This window comes from Hevea brasiliensis, chromosome 14 (assembly GCF_030052815.1).
Source record: "Hevea brasiliensis isolate MT/VB/25A 57/8 chromosome 14, ASM3005281v1, whole genome shotgun sequence".
Classification (NCBI taxonomy): domain Eukaryota; kingdom Viridiplantae; phylum Streptophyta; class Magnoliopsida; order Malpighiales; family Euphorbiaceae; genus Hevea; species Hevea brasiliensis.
The window spans coordinates 181,416-197,820 of NC_079506.1; the positions used below are offsets into that span (position 1 = coordinate 181,416).

The 16,405-nt window shown below is 32.0% G+C and overlaps 1 pseudogene; it reads left to right on the forward strand.

Moving 5' to 3' along the window:
* The first annotated feature begins 2,119 nt into the window (after positions 1–2,119).
* Positions 2,120–5,655, forward strand: LOC131172660 (uncharacterized; annotated as a pseudogene).
* The last annotated feature ends 10,750 nt before the right edge of the window (positions 5,656–16,405 follow it).

Here is a 16,405-nt window from a genome sequence, read left to right on the forward strand (position 1 = left end):
TTTGTCTCTCAAAATAAGGATTTGAATTTTTAGAAGTGAAAAATTATATGCAACTGTCATAGCTGACTGCAAAGGAGAACTCTCTATTTTGTTCTTTTCCAATGACCCTGTAAGTTGTCAACATTTGTGAATAATAGAGACCTTGTGCTATAAGTTGGATGTATATGATGAAGTTGAGTTTGTCATTTTTTACTTCTCCATAGTTCCCTTAATGTAAGCTCTTACCTTTTTACATTAGTTTTAGATGAATTGACGAAACATAAACAAGAGAGTATCCCTTGGCGCATGATGTTTGTGGATGATATAGTTCTGATAGATGAGACGCGAAAAGGAGTCAATAGAAAGCTAGAGCTTTGGAGAAATACTCTAGAGTCAAAGGGCTTTAAGTTAAGTAGAACGAAGACAGAATACATGCATTGCAAATTCAGTGAAGGTTGAACTGGTGATAGAGAAGGAGTTAGTTTGGATGGAGTGATACTGTCCCAAAGTAATCACTTTAAATATCTCGGCTCAGTCTTTCAAGTAGATGGGGGAAGTGAGGAGTATGTTAGTCATAGGATTAAAGCCGTATAGTTGAAGTGTAGACGTGTAACAGAATTTTTATGTAATCGCAAGATTCCCAATAAGTTGAAAGAAAAATTTTACCGTACAGCCATACGATCGGCCATGTTATATGATAGTGAGTGTTGGGCACTGAAGGAGTCGTATGTGTCTAAGATAAGAGTTGCGGAGATGAGAATGTTAAGGTGGATGAGTGGCCATATTAGATTAGATAAAATCCGTAACGAGATTATTAGAGAAAAGGTAGGAGCGGTGTTAATTAAGAATAAGTTGAGAGAAGGGAGATTGAAATGGTTTGGTCATGTGAAGCATAGGCGTGCGGAGTCTCGATTAGATAAGTAGAGCACATTAGGTTAGATGATAGAAAGAAAAGAAGGGGTAGACCTAAACTGACTTGGAGGAGAGTAGTACAACATGACCCAGAAGCATTACACATTTCCAAGAATTTTATCCAAAATCGTTTAGAGTGGAGAAAGAGAATCCATATAGCCGACCCCAAATTTTTGAGATAAAGGCTTAGTTGAGTTGAGTTGTATAGTTCTCTTAATGTATTTGATTTTATCTTTTGCAGGTTTGTGATTATTGTAGATTGGGATCAAAGTCTGTGTAGTCATAAAGAACTTTCTTATTAATCCAGTTGTAACTCTTCCTGCTTTCTCATTTTAATCTGCAATTTATTGATATTTTGAGTACCAAAGCCCTTGACTTAGTGGGACGTTGTGTGACTGTTGTGTAGCTACCAGTAGATGGCTCGAGTCAACAGGTTCTCATTATTATGCTAAGATAAATCTAACTCAGATTCAGAAATTTAGGCATCATAATTTAAAGCATTATCAGCTTTCTTTATGTCCTTTTAAATAGAGCTTCTGTTTCAACTTATGTGAAATGAGATGCTTGTGAGTCGTGAGCATTAAACTGGCCTTAACATGTTTCTGGTATAAGAAAGCTACTTGGCAGTCATGCTAGAAGGAATATTTGCTTAACAATTATGTATCACACTTGAAATGCATGTCTGAGCTTGAAAATGACACAACACTATTGGAATTGGTAACTTTTATCTGTCTTGAGTATGGTGATATTTTCCCATTGATGTTGTTTCAGTCTTGCTTGATTTTATGCCTTAAATCATCATCTTTTGAAGCATGATCATGGTACTGAATAATAGGACTTGAAAATCTCAGGTTTAGTAATTTAGCTGCTAGCTTTTTTTAAAAATTTTTCAGTTCAAAATTTGACGCCTAGGTTTTTCTTTCCCCAATTTATCATTGATAAGATCAGGAGCCTATTTCCTGTTGAGTTAAAGAATTGATAGTCTCAAGAGTAATAGTTCTCTCCTGAAATTGTGTAAATGTTCTATATGCCTATACTACAGTAAAGTACTTTGATGAGGGATTTTAACTTTTGATGTCTTTTCTAAGTTGGTTGCAGTTGTTTCACCATGCATATGGTACTGTTTTCTGTTTTTCGGAGACATGGTTTATAACCCTTCTAATGCCCTTTATTGGTAGGCTTTTGTCCTGTAGTGTTGCAAGTGATGTTGCAAATTAGGTCCTCATTTCTCTTCTTTCTTTCCATGATTTGCACCTGGTCCATTACTTGCCAAATTTCTTACATGTTGACAAACACAAACTTCTTGGCAGAGGAGGCAGTTTCTCAAGCAACCATTGATGCTCCTCGACGACTTCTTCAATTTGCAGTGCGAGATGCTGTGGGAAATTTGAGGCCATCTGGTCTGGTAAAAGAACCCTCACTAAAGCGGCTTCGTTCTGTGGTGTCTACATCCACTGGGGAATCATCATTAATTGATCGTCCTAGGAGGATTCAGTCAATTGCTAGAGTTCCAAATCCAATGGCTACTGTAATTAAAGCTGTTCAAGAAGCTGCTAAAGATGTAAAAGTTAAATCTTCAAAAAGTGTGTTTGACCGACTTGGTCGTGAAATGGATATATCAGATACTACTGAACTAGTCAGAGACATTAGAGATGTTGCTGTTGATGATGAAGAATTTAACCAAATTCCTGAGCAGACTGTCGATCTATAATCAAAGACGTAGAGCAAATATTGGAATTATGGAGAGTGAAACCAGGTTGGCTGGTCACTCGTTGTATGACAATGAAGGTTATGACAATGATAATGTTTTAGGCCAGAGCGTTATGGATGTTTCTGAGACTGGCACATCTGGTGGAGATATGAGGGAGGATTCACTCATGGTACAATACAGTGTAGCTAAGAAAGCTGATGATATAATGCAAATAACTCGAAATAAGGATCAAGACCAACCTGTTTCATCTGCAAAAGCTTCAGCAAACATTTCTGTGAATCTAAATATCTGGAAACCCCCTCATTATCAGGAATCAAGAGAGGTTGCAGAAATGGGTAACTGGAAATCTGTTGGGGAGAATGAGGAAGATGCTGAGAAATCTGGTATCACGAGTAATGAAGGAGAATGGCTACCCTGTTATGGTTGGTAATGGAAATGTAAGATGGTCTTTATTGCATGTCTACAGATTTTATTCTTTCGATTTTCTTATGGTGTCATTTAGCACTTCATTCTTTCTACTGGTTTCTGATGTTTCTTTTATTGGGATGATGTTAAACAGGCGAAACCTGTTGCTGATATGCAGAAAGAATTTCAGAAGACACTGCAAACTGTACCTGGTGAGTTCTGAAGATGCTTCCAAGTGGCTCTGGTGGTTTAAAAAAAAAAAAACTGAAAATAGCACCAGTAATTCATTGCAACTTCTTTAGTTATTTGCTTCCATCTTTTGCTTGTCTTGTTGATGATTTATTTTCAATTCTTTAATGGTGTGATAATTTCTGTTCTTTTTTGCATTTGCCACCCTTTTCTATGCCTCTGATATCTTGAAACTTAGCAGGGTTTGTTTTGGATTATGTTGCAGGTTCATATGCTATTAGTCGTCCATTAGAGGATGCTGATTCTCGAACCATTTTTGTTAGCAATGTAATGTCCTATACATGTTTACCTATATTTTTGCAATGGTTGTTCTCCTTTCTCAACATTATTTTCATCATCATTTCAAACAGGTTCACTTTGCTGCTACTAAGGACAGCCTTTCTCGGCATTTTAATAAGTTTGGTGAAGTGCTCAAAGTGGTTATAGTCACTGATGCAGCAACAGGGCAGCCAAAGGGGTAAGTTGTTCAGATACTATTATGCTCTGCTTTTTCATGTATTTTGCCATTTTTTTTTCACTATCTATTGTTGCACAGGTCAGCTTATGTAGAATTTATGCGAAAAGAGGCGGCAGACAATGCATTATCTCTTGATGGTACTTCCTTTATGTCACGGATTCTCAAGGTAGGAAACATATATTCTGGTGGCTTAATTAGCTAATAGTAATGGTATCCCCCCCTCCCCCTCTCTCTCTACTGCTTCTCTTAGTTGTACTCGATTATTGTGCTTGTTGCATGTATGGATTTGTCTTTCAGTTGAGGGAGGGTGTTGTGCCTTTTTTTTTTTTGTAATAAAATATCTTAAATGGTTAGGTAGATAGCTGAAGTTGCTAAAAACTGGTAATAATTAATTGATTGCTTGCATTTTGGCTGTAAGATAGTTTAATAGGCTGTGACTGAATAGTTTATTACTGTGTTGTCATAAAAGTTTTTTACTTTTTTTTTCCTTGTCTCTCTCTCCCTGTATATGTAGGTGTGTTATGTGCGGTTACTTTCAGGGGCATGACATGAAAAAAATTAGTTTGATAATGATTTTATGGACCACTGCTAGAAGTGTAGTGGCTGTCCTTGGTTTATGCTAAAACTTGAGTAGTTTCTTGGGAGTCTTGAAATATTGGTGTAATTCTTAAAATCACTATGTCAACTATCAAGGGAAGTTGCAGGTTCTATATATTTTAGCTTGTTTGACCTTAAATATTGATATAATTGGTTGAGATGTAATTATATCATGTACATCTTGTGTCCTGTTACGGACATATATAACAAGCTGGATAATAGAATACAAGATCAGTTTAAAGTTTACATGGATAACAAGGGTTTGTGTATTTTGCATTGTGTTGACACTCTCTGTAATTTGAAGATTACAAGTTAGGGTGTTAAAATGGCAGATATATTTATACATATATGGATCGTGAAATGCTGCTTGATGATTCATTGCTTCTAAGATATGTCATGGATTCTCTAAGCTTTTTCGCTCTTGCAGGTTGTTAAGAGAAGCTCTGCTCACCAAGAAGCAACTCCCATCATGACATGGCCCGTATTTTCCGTGGCTCTCAATATGCTACTACTAGGTTTACCAGAGTTCCTTTTGCTAGAGGTATTCCTGGTGCATTTAGGCCTCGAGTTCCCATGAAACTTGGTGCCAGAAGTTTGCAGTGGAAGCGAGATGCTCAAGGCACCCCAGCTGAGAGTGGGGCTCCAGTCTCAGCGAACAGTCTTGTGTCCCCTACTGCCAGGAGTCTCACCTATGTCCGAACAGAGCCTAAAACCTGATGGGAATTCGGGTACCACTTATTCGAACGATGCATATTTTCCTTTGTTCAAATGTTCGGAATATAAGTGTGTCGAATTCCATTGAAATGTCTGAATCCTGACTGCATGGAATGTTTTCACGCTGCGGCTGTTACAAATCCAGTAAATTCTCTTGCTCATTAGATTATCGATCTTCTGTATATGGTGAACGACATATGCTAGAATTAGGTGGAAATCTAAAGGAGTTGAGTGATATGGAAGAGTTTATCATTGGCAAATATTTTTGGGTTCTTTTCTGGGGCTGGTGGTTTTTACAAGTTCAATTGGGAAGAGTCGAAGTGACAAGGGACCCTGGCTGCCAAGTTGTCTGGCCCCTGAGGTATCTATAGACTATACCATTAATGGAAATTTGTGAATAGGATGGATGGGTATTTGGTTTCTTTTGTTTGAGGGATTTTGTTTTATTTCCAGTTCTTTTTTATTAAAATGAGAAATTAGGAAATGGAAAAAAAAAAAAAAAGAGAACTTGTAAGTTGGGTAACATCTAAATCTGCATCAGCTAGCATTATTTTAGTTTCCAAATGCTTTTACCTATATGAGAAATGAACCTTGTTTTGAAATTTAAATAGAAGCTAGTTATTTCCTGGAATTTGATCTTCCAATTTCCAATGTGCACAGTTCAAGAAATCCATTTTCCTACAAATTTCAGAACAAACAATTTCAGATTTTGATTTCATTTGCTGACAAATAAACATCTAGAAATCTCCCATTTCATGTGGCAATGTCTTTGTTCATCTAAATTTGCATCCTCTGATTTCATTGCATATGAATAATATTGGGATGATGAGTTTGTTATAGAATCTTTAGGCTAAAAAAACATTTGATTTGAGGTCAGAGTGAAGAGTTGTAGGAGAGCAACTTAAACTGTGTAGTTCATTTGTTGCACATGAGAGGGAGAGAAATTGAACACTTGCATAATCTACCAAGTTGATGGCACTCTTACAAATAACAGCACTGAAGGCGGTAAAATCATATTAAAAAATTTATAATTGTATGTTCCAAGAATCTGTTTGGTGGTAATTATTGGAATTAAATTAAAAAATATATTCAATTATTTTTAATTTGTCATTATATATGTATCATATTGTTATGATCGACCTTTTACGAGTAGTGGTCTGGATAGAAAAAGATGTTATTGTAATCATTATAATTAATCAATATTATTATTACATTTTATATATATTTTGCCCGACATGGGGGTTTATCATAACTTATTTAAATTAATTTATAAACTTTAAAAATAAGTTTACTTATTTATATATAATATTTTTAGACTCCCTCACTATTCCAAAAAATTATGATCTGTATTTTTGAACTCATTCTAAACAGTATCTTTATCTACATTGATGGTATCTTTCTTTTTTCAGAAAATATTCACAGCAACAAATAGTTACTAGTTCAATTGTATTTTATTGTCCAAACCCATAGACTAATACTTTCTGAAAGAATATTTTACATGTTACTTTTATTTAATTTTTAAAATTTTATTATATTTTATTTTTTAATAAATTTTAAATACATTTATAAATAATTTTTTTTAAAAATGATGGTAATTTCACTTATAAATTAATTATTTTTTTTATAATAACGACAAATGAATAGCTTTGAAATATGTTAAAATAATAACCACCAATCTGTACACTTTCGTACATTTAAATGTTTATTCTACATGCTTTTTTTCACCTGTATAAAATTTAGATCACTCTGACCGGTACCACATGGAGAGGATTTTGTGAAATTACGTACTCATTTGGGAATTCACAGTTCAGCAAGACTCGGTTTATAAGGAAAAATCCATACATTAAAAGATGATAATTTGATCATTGAAATCATAGCCAACTTAAAAATCATCGAAATCATCAAAGTTACATTACTTTGAAATTCTATGCGCCACATTTTTTATTCTGGTCTAAAGAAATCCTTTCAAATCGTCAAATCCCGGCGTTGTGTTCTAGGGAAAACTAGTTGCATTCCTACGTGTTCGGGCTTTCACTAAAAATCAAAATCCTGCTTGTTTTTTCTTTGGTTACCACGAACAGCAAACCTGAAAACTACAGCAGGGTAGTTGCTAGAAGTTGCTGTATGCTTAGTATTTAAATGCTGAATCTGCTTCAAGATTTCTCTCTCTCTCAGGTTAACTTAGAGCCTTTAGATGACTTGGTCTTCTCATGCAAGATTTTCTTCGTCCTTTTTACCCTAAAATCTTATCCATAGAACCAATTTGGTGCACAAGTTCTGGGAGCAGGTTTAGCGTAGCTATATTTGCGTCTGGTAAGTAATATGGTGATTCTGATTTCGACTAAGGAATCAAACATTTACCAAACCAGCTTTCTTTGAGAATTTTATTCAGTGTAACTTTATAAGTACAATCAATATAATTCTATTGTTAATCATGATAAATATCACGTGAAACCCATCATGATCAACATTCTGAACATTGTGTTGAATAATTTTTTTTATCCTTTATTTTATTTGATTTTTACATCAATACACAAAAGATAGATTATTTTGAAATGTGCTTATATTTAGGTCTAATTGCATTAATTGGAAAAAAAATTTTTTTCTTATAATTATTCTTCAAATATCTTTTTGAATTTTAATTCATAGTGGTGTGATATTAGTGGTATGACTCTTCTGCCTATTTTGGGGCTATATATGGGTTATAGCTCATGACGCCATGATCCCATTCTTTTTCTTAAATCTGTCTTGGCTTTTATTACAGAAGCTACCGGGAACTTTTAGGACTCACCACTTTGCTTATTTACGCTAGTACACACACATATTTGTCTTCTATTTAAATTGTTTTATTTAAAGTAGCTCTTAGTTATTATCTTCAAGATTTTGTTTCGAGCTAAACAAATCGAAGTGATATATATATATAAGTTTCTTTATCTTATATTTTCTTTGTCTCTTTTGTCTCACACAAAGAAAATATGAAGAATCCATGAGTGTTTTTTATTGAATAAATTCATAAGTATTGTTTTACAAGTTCCATCAAGAAAAATTCTCTTTAAGTGTTTTGAGTTCAATGGATCTCTAATAAGTAGTACCGGAAAATTCGATAAGGGTAAGTTTAGAGACAATGGTCAGTGATTTTCGTAGTTCCCTTTTATGTGAATGAAGTAGCAAGAAGACTCTTAGTAGGCTAGTAAGTGGTAGACTGCCATAAATACTTAGTTAAGAAAAAGGCTTTCATTCTAAGAGAGCAATTCGCAATGTGAAAAAGACTTATACTTGTGAGAGATTATTAGAAATATGCAAGTAAGAAATTTTTACATTGAAAAGAGATTATCTGAGTGGCAAATATATAAATAAAAAGTACTCATAAATTATTTTGGGTTGGATATAAAATCAACCCATTTGTGTATTCTTTTATAAGTTATGTGAACAAGTTTCTAAACATTTTGGGCCTTATGGATCTCTAACATTTGATAAATTATTAAGATGAGTGAGACTAAAACATTCTTCTATCCCTTAAAAGCTTTTCCATAAAAATTATTTATGAAAAAAATGGAAAGAATCTCAATAATTCAATAGAAATATGTTTGAATTTACTCTTTAAATTTGCGGCACTTATCGAATGGATCTCTATTTTTTAAAAATGTGCAATCAAAATTTCCATTAAATGCTTTGTTAAATAAAAAATCTTTTGTTCATTTTTTTTTTCCTGACGAGACAAAATTCGAAAGTATCACTCTAATTAATTTAGTTTTATTAATAACTATTTAAATAACAACAGAAATGGTTCATCGATGATGATTTGGTCTAATGACATTTTTAATATTTAAGGTTTAGTTGTAATGTAATTATATATCAAAATTTTGATAGAAAAACAAAGAGGAGTCGAGTTTTAGAATCGTGAAATTTTAAGTTTTAATTGAGTCAAATAAATAAAACTATACTGGGAAGAAAAATGAATTAATTTAGATGCATATAAAATTAATTTGGACATTATCGATTAAAAAATATATAAAAATATGTTAAGGATTTAATTGAAAAAAAATAAAGATTCGAGTCTCATACTAATTTTTTTTTTCTTTTAAATCTTGACTAATTTTCTTTAATAAAATATCGTTGCTAATTAAAAGTAAAAAACAAGTCTTGATCTTAGGAAACCAATGTTTGATCGGAAAAACCAAGGTTTTTGGTTAATCATGGTTTTTGGTTGGTAGGAAACGAGGGTTAAAGGGCAGCAAATGTACGTAAGAACCGAGATAGGATTTAAACCTAAATCCTAATTTAAAGAGAAGTGCATGGTTCTTCAATTCAAAGAACTCATTTCTATAAAAACTATACTCAACCCTCTATAGAGAAACCAGAGGAAAAGAAAGTAAATGAAGAGTAAATAGAAACCAGAGATCTCAACATGAACCGACCTCTACTAGCTGAGCAGCAGTTACTCCCACAAGTGGAGCAGCAGCAGCAGGCATTCATGGCAGGTGCTTTCGCGTACCTGATGATGGGCAGGAAAAGACAGCAACAGATGATGATATATCGACAGTGAGTATTTAAATATTAATCAAATTCTTAATTAAATCTAAGTGTTTCAAAAACTTCCTTTTTCTATAAAGAACTCACCAACAGCTGAACTAGCCCCCAATACTTTTATGCTATAATAAGAAAACCTAAATGCAAGGAATAATCACAGCCTCAGCACCTACATTAAAAGGAAGGAGAAAGGAAAGAAGTGACGTTAAATGTATCTGAATAATAATCCAGACATAGGCTCTTAACTTTGTGTTAGCCGCACCTCCCCGACCCCCCGCCCCCCGAGGCGGCAACACCCCCCCCCCCCCCCCGGCCACTTTTTTTTTTTTTGTGCTGTAAAAGTTTAGGTGAAAGATAACTCTCTCAGTCCAAGACCAGCGTATACCACTAACTTCATTAAAGTATTATAGAGGAGTTTACAAATCATTCACTAAGAGATGGACTCTCAACTTAATGGCAAGCTCCCAGCCCTAATTAATTAGCTGCTATATACAAGCCTCACTTGTAATGTTTGATAAACATAATCTTAACTGGTCTTAATTGAATAATTATTAACTCTAATAATTGGATAATGAATGCATTTTCGATAAGATATACATAAAATCTATTATAATTAATAGTTAGAATAAAATTATGATAGATACAATCATTGGATTGAATTATGTCTCGTAATTCTTTACCTGCAATATGAATTTATTTATAATAAAAGTAGTGATATCTCATCGCGTGCACAAGCAGTTTTCATAATCTGCTAGACCTTAATTCAGTAAAAGTTGGCTGAAATTTATTAAATTAAATTTCATTATAATTTAATTGCTTGGTAAGTAATTAAATGAGCTAATATTTATCCGAAGCGATTTCATTTTGACAGGGAAAACGATCAATTAGTCATTTTAAGTCTGATTGCTACACTATCTTCCTGTGTCCAAGTGAAACATCAATCCTCAGAAGAATCTCCATTCGAAATACATAGTATCATCATACCCACATTGATGGTTGATCTTATTATCTACTGCACAGCCTGGTCAAGCGAAATTAAACTCAGGGCTCGTGGCTTTGTGCACCATAGAATAGTTGCCCATATCCGTCTGTTATCCAGCACTCTTTCCATCGTTTTACTCATGTTGATGCTCGTCTCCAACATTGGAAGGTTGCTTTTGTGCTTATGGTTCTTTACGTTTATGGAGATAGCTAGAAACTCGTACCAAGAGTTTTATCACTTGCTACTTGAAGCTTTTGAGGAACTGAAGAAAATATTTGGAGATACATTTCTTGCATTGAAAAGGGTAACCAAAGATTTATTCCACAGATTAAAGAGGCTGTGTGGAGATGTATTTGAGACGTTCAAAAGGGTTTGTGTGGATGCGTTCGACAAATTAAAGAGACCAATTGGAGATATTAGAAATAGCGAGATGCAGGAACAAAATCATCAAATGCCTGTTTAAGTCTATTTTTTTTTTTTTCTTTGGTTGATTCTTGTTTCAATAAATATTTCTTGTATGTACTTAATGATTAGTGTTGTATATTAATCAACATTGGTTGATAAATGTGAAGGGGTACAGTAGTATAGTCTCTCCCTCCCTCTTTCCATTTGTAACAGAAATTATTGGATGGTTAAGGGCTAAATTCAACTTTTAATATATATTTTTCTTGTTTAGACCGATTTATCATAAATTTAAGATACAAGATATATGGTGAAATCTAACTAATAAATACATATACAAGTCTCACATGTTTATAACTTCAATTCATAATGGACAAGCAAAAATTTTCCAACATGTATGCATATAAAAGTAGGTCCAAAGACTCACTTCTTATATGTTTCCAGGTTTGGACAGAAAATTTTCAACGATGGCTGAGTGCAGCTTGCTTGCAGCAAGCTTCCAACAAGGGGGCAAGAATTTCTCTCCAACAATAATTACAGATTTCAAAAAATAATTAATATTAAGTGGTGATTGGGCCATATACAGATTTCCTGGGCTTCCAATTAATAAAACTTCTCAGCTTATCAAAAAAAAAAAAAAAAGAGAAATCAACCTTGTTTTGTCATTTAAATAGAACAGCTTGCGTGCGTTTCTGCATTTAGAATTGGGAATGTGGAGTTATTTCCTGGAAATTGATCTTCCAATGTGCACAGTTCAACAAATCCATTTTCCTACAATATATATCATTGCATATGAACAATCTTGGAAACATGAGTTTGTAATAGAATGTTCAGAGGTGAATGGAGGAGAGAGCAACTTAAATTGTGTAGGTCATTTAATGGCACGTAAAGGGGAGAGAAAGTGAACACTTGTGTAATCTACCAAGTTGATGGATCTCTTACAAATGTTTAGGTGAGTCCAAGTTGACTGCATCATTTGCAATTTCAAAATTTGGGTAGAAGAGGGTGAGTAAAACTGGTTAAATGGTTTGGTTTGATTCGTTTTTTGAGAAAAACATTGGTAGAACTTATACTTATTTCAGTTAATCTAACAATTTATTTCCTGTTGCCAATTCAATTTGGGATCATGATATTCCCCCACCCAAACTGAAGATAAATAGGTTAATTAAAAAACGTAGAAAGACCAGAATGACTAAGGATCTTTAGGGGTTTTATCCTAAATTAGCCACTAATGGAAGAAGAAATCAGAAAAGTGTGGACCCAAGAGTGTGTTTCGTGCATCTGATAGCGATATCAAACATGCCAACTATCAAATTCATGGAGCGTCTGATCAATTGCGTTTATCTCCTCATCGAGAGGCAGAAAGGATATTGGGGAGGTTGTTGACTGGGATCTATTCCGTATGGCTAAGTTTTTCCAAAATTTTCCAAAATTACTTATTAATAAAATATTATTTATAAAAAAAAGTCAAATAACCTAATATGATCTGTCCAAATTGATTGAATTAATTTAAATTAGATTTAAAAATTAAATAATTAATAAGTTTTTTATAAATTATTTTTTCTTGTAATATTAATATTTTAGTCAAACTAACTCAAAATCTAAACTTTTTTAGGTACATGGATGCTTTGATATATATATATATATATATATATATATATATATATATATATATATATATATATATATCCAACTTTGAGACTAGCTATAATGTTTGAATGTGTAAATTCATGGTCTTCGATATCTCTGAATTTTCTTAATTTAATTTTCTTTATACCATTCCAAAGCTTAAAAAAATTAAAAAATCTAAATTAAACAGCAATTAGCATGGGCTACTACGTTCTTCGGCCAGTTCTTCTCCGTGGGTGGGAGAGGTTTTATGAAACTAGTAAAGAAAAATCCAAACATTAAAGATGATATTTAAGCCTTGTTATTATCTTATACTTAAAGAGACGTTATCGAAATGAACGTAATTATGAAAGAATTGTCACCACATTTGATCAGGACATCTGAAAACTACAGCAGAGTATTTGCATTTAAATGTTCAATCATCATAAGGCAGTTTAATTTTAATCGGAGTAAAATTTTCTTTGTCCATTTTCTATTCTAGTCCTCACGAAATCCTTGGGATTTTCCGTCCCTAATTTGTTTTTTCCTATAAATCTGAGAACTATATATGTGATTGTTGAATGTAGCAAGAATTGTAGAACCCCTGTCTATGCCTTCTGGTTGTCCATATTACTTTAAAATCCAGTCCATAAATGTGGAGGCCAATGTGGCTGTGCACAAGTTCTGGGAGCTTCTTTAGCATGGGTATGCGTCTGACAAGTAATATGGTGATTCTCATTTCCAGCTTTCAAGGGAGAATGCATACATATATTGATTATATTGAATAATTTTTTGTTTTAAAAAATTCCTGTGGTGCTTAAGTTTACTCTTTTAATTTATTTTATTTAATTTTTATAATCAACACTCATAAAGTAGGTAATTTCTAAGGTTCTGTTTGAAATTGTAATTGAGAGTTTGAAAAAATTATTTTTTTTTAAAAGTATTATTTTAAGTATTGTTAAAAAAATTTTTAGTTACGATTCTGAGTTGAGTGTGGATTAGTTTCACCCATATGTACAGGTGGGATACACATAATTAATAAAAAAAGCCTTTAGTTATTTGAAAATTTTAATTGTTTATAATTAAACTATATCAAATTTAATTTTAAACTAAATTTTAACACACTTATCTGAAAGGATGAATCAATTAGGATACTAATAAAATTGGGTCTAACTGTATTAACTGAAAAAAAAAAAACTTTAAGCTAATTATTTACAAATTTTCGGTCTTCAAGTATCTTTTTGAATTTTGATTCATAGGTGTGTGATATTGGTTAGTGATGTAATCAAACTATCAGCTTATTTGGTATTGTCGTTGAAATTACTGTTAAAGAAAATCACTTTTTTAAGTATACTAGTTAGAGAGTATTAAAAATAATTTAAAATTAAATTTGATAAGTTTTAATCATAAAAATAAAAAATAGTAAAGTAATAAAATAATTTTTTTAAATTACTCTTTTTAATAGCATTTAAAATAGTATTTTTATTTAAAAAATAATTTTAATCTCTTAAATTCAATGCCAAATAGACACTGTATATAACTGATAAAAAATGAGATTTGATTTAAATTTAACATGTTTTAATCATAAAAAAATTCAAAATAATTAAATAAATTTTTTTAATTTTTTTTCTTCTATTGGAATAGAATATCTACAAAACTTGAGGATTTATAAAACATTATTAAAAAAAGTTTCTATCTAAAATGCTTGATAATTAATTTTTATCCATTTAATTACTGGACTTGTGGGACTAAGACATTCTCGTTTGCATAAAAGATTATTCAATAAAAAATTATTTGTGATAAATCATGACAAGAATAATTCTATAGAAATATGTTTGAATTCAGACTTCAAATTTGTGGCCCTTAGCGAATGGTTCTCTAATTTTAAAAATGTGCAATCCAAATTTCCATTAAATAGCTTGTTAAATCAAAATCTTTTGTTCAATTTTCATTCACAAGAAAAAATCCAAAAGTATCACACTATAGCTTGTTCTCTAATTAATTTAGTTTTAGAATAACTAATTAAATAGCAACAAAAATGGTCGGATCGATGATGGTTTGGTGTAATGACACATTTCTAACGTTTAAGATTTAGGATGTGTTTGGTAGAAGTTTAAAAAGTCAATGGATAAATGTTACCTTATAAGTTTTAATTTTTAAGGAGGGTAATTATTAATCTAGGCCCTCCAAGATTAATATTTAATTTTCCAAAAAAGTATAGTAATGAGATAAAAAATTAACATATTTTTTTAAGTATCCAAACAATAATATTAATAAGAGTTAAAAGTTATAAGGTTAACAATTAACCCTTGTTAACCTCGTATCAAACACCCCCTTAATGGTGATATAATTATATATCAAAATTTTGATAGAAAAACAATGAGGTCTAGTTTTAGAATGGTGAAGTTTTAAATGAAGTCTTATTTCACTTCAAATGAATAAAAAAAATTAAAATATTTCAATGAATAAAACTATACGTGTCAAGAAAAATAATTTATTTAGATGCATATAAAATTAATAAGGACATTGATCAGCGATCAAAACTATATATAAAAAAAATGAATATGTTAAGGATTTAATCGAAAATAAAAACAAGATCGGATTTGATTGGAAAAACCAAGGTTTTTGGTTGAGCATGAAATGATCGTAGGAAACGAGTGTTACGGGGCAGCAAATATACGTGAGAACCGAGATGGGAGTTAAACCTAAATCTTCATTTAAAGACGAGCATACCGCTTCAAAGAATGCATTTCTATACAAACTACTCAACCCTCTGCAGAGAAACCAGAGAAAAACAAAGCAAATAGAAACCAGAGATCAGGGCGCAAGAAACGGTGATCCCATTCTCAAAATGAACCGACCTCCATTAGTTGAGCAGCAGGCATTCATGGCAGGTGCTTTTGTGTACCTGTTGATAGGCAGGGAACGACAGCAACAGATGATGATGTACCGGCAGTGATTATTTAAATATTAATCAAATTCCTAATTAAATCTCTCAGTTTCAAAAACAATCCACTTTCTATAAAGAATTCACCAACAGCTACCCCTGTATGCTATATATAAAGAGATAGCTCACAAACAATGATTGCATGGAATAGTTTTTCTTACAAGTAAAGAAAAAGAAAGGAAAGCAGTGACGTTAATTGTATCCAAATGATTATCCAGACTAAGGCTCTTTTAAGCCTATGTGTTAGCCTTTTAATTAAAGACTACCAATCCCATTTCATGTGAATTCCAAATTAAAATATATACATGGATCTCAGTTTCCTACAGATTTAGTTTCAGCTTTTAATTTTTTAACTAACCGTTAATTAAACATAACTTTTGTGTTAATAAATTTTTTAGTATTCACTTGTAATGTTTCACATAAACTTAATAAGCCTTAAGTGAATAATTATTAATTGTAATTATGGTATTTACAATGAATACATTTTTACTTTTAATTATGATGGGATACACGATCAAATCCACCATGATCAATAATCACAATGAAGTTATTATACATATAATAATTGTATTGAATAATTTTCCGTCTGTCACATAATTCATTGGCCTGTAATATGAATTTCTTTTATAATAAAAGTAGTGATATATATCTCATCGAGTGCACAAGGAGCTTTCTTAATCTGCTTTTTTTTTTTTTTTCCTGTTTTAAGTCAAACCACTTGCAAATTTCTTTATAATTTGACCTTAAATCAGTAGAAGTTGGCTGAAATTTCTTAATTTAAAATTTCATTATAATTAAAGGAGCTAATATTTATCTGAAGCGATTTCATTTTGACAGGGAAAACGATCAATTAGTCATTTTAAGTCTGATTGCTATACTATCTTCCTGTGTCCAAGTGAAATACCAATCCTC